General features: G+C 32.1%; 1 protein-coding gene across 1 annotated transcript in view; it reads right to left on the reverse strand.

Moving 5' to 3' along the window:
* The window catches only part of LOC119591354 (protein arginine N-methyltransferase 1-like), a 4,987-nt gene extending 4,379 nt beyond the window's left edge, over nt 1-608 (reverse strand). The window contains exon 1 of the mRNA XM_037940090.1: nt 492-608. The gene's annotated coding sequence lies outside the window, so the exon portion shown is untranslated. The remainder of the gene's footprint in view (nt 1-491) is intronic.
* Nucleotides 609-648: the final 40 nt, after the last annotated feature.

Genomic DNA, 648 nt, shown 5'->3' on the forward strand with positions numbered 1-648 from the left:
AGATGTTTATCATATTTGTTTATTGGCCTTTGTCAAATGCATGGAGGTCATAGCGATTAGTCGACATTGATTATATCAATTTTATGTAGTAATATTAAAAACCTTTCTTTTTAATCGATGGAATCGGCAATATCATTCATGGAAAGTGTCTTCGAATCAGACTCCTGGTTCTTTTAATGTTTTCCTTGTGGATGATGGCTGTCCGAAACTGAAACTGTACCCTATGATTCTGCCGTTCTGCTAATGAGTATTTGTAGTGTAAAACTGTCGTAATCTTCACTATTACCTCGAAATTTACCCATATAATTCGTTCCCCCTCCAGTTTCTGGACTAAAAATTATTGTTGAAATTGATAATAGCAGACTAAAACTGCCATAAATGAACAATGTACATTATAAACATTACAACAGCTTCATGAGAATATAACTGTTGAAAAATAATGACTGAAACCTGTAATGACAAACAAGAAGAAAATAAATCGTCAACTTCACCTTGCATCCACGTTTTGAGCTATGTTTACAATTGTTTCGCGTTCATTGACGAGAAAATAATTCAGATACTTCACTCAATTAAAAATAGATAGTTCTAACTATTTTGTTATCTTCCTTCTAGCTTTGAAATAAAAATACTAAATACGTGAAGTATACA

Source organism: Penaeus monodon, chromosome 28 (genome assembly GCF_015228065.2).
Source record: "Penaeus monodon isolate SGIC_2016 chromosome 28, NSTDA_Pmon_1, whole genome shotgun sequence".
NCBI lineage: Eukaryota > Metazoa > Arthropoda > Malacostraca > Decapoda > Penaeidae > Penaeus > Penaeus monodon.